Below are 680 nucleotides of genomic sequence, written 5' to 3'. Positions count from 1 at the left end.
AAATTTTATATTTTTCAAAATATTGGCCTCGTCTTTGAGTTCGTGGGGTGGAATTGGGAGAGTGGCACCCTTTTGTACATCAGCACCTTTGCTTGATTTTTCCCACCTGGCTCGAATCCATGTCTCTCTGAGCTGAAGGTCTTCTTACCCGATTGCTGTTTTGGAAAATGATTTCTTCAAAGTCACCGGGTTGCTGACTGGCTGAGGGTCTTCTCATGGAGGTGCAGGTGTGGGCAGCATCTCTGAAGTTCTCCCTGTCTACCACCTGACTCACCAGCCTCTTCCTCCCAGGCAGCTACCTGCCACCTGGCCGGGTAGGTACAGGTGACGAGGGACTGGGCTGGGGTCCTTCCAGGAGCACTTGTGTCTCAGGTGATGTGTTGGGGATGAGCAACCTTGAGATGGTGAGCAGATCGTGACTGCCAATGGGGTCAGTGAACCACCTCCATCTCAGTGCCCATCAGCCACCCTCCTCCGGCTGGGTAGACCATATGGTTGGGTGAGGAGCGCGCACTGTTCATGGGATGATTCTCTTGTTGGGCTGCTCTTCATCTAACAAACATCCCCTCCCCGTGCATAGAGCACTGAGGGTTGGGCCGCATTTCAGATCCCAGAGAGCAAGTCCATGTGGAGGTGTCCTAGGACGAACCCTTTCTGAAATAAGGGGGAAATATTGTGTG

The sequence above is a fragment of the Dama dama genome, chromosome 5 (genome assembly GCF_033118175.1).
Source record: "Dama dama isolate Ldn47 chromosome 5, ASM3311817v1, whole genome shotgun sequence".
Taxonomy (NCBI): domain Eukaryota; kingdom Metazoa; phylum Chordata; class Mammalia; order Artiodactyla; family Cervidae; genus Dama; species Dama dama.
The sequence above is the reverse complement of the archived record's forward strand: the minus strand, read 5'-3'. Positions refer to the sequence as shown.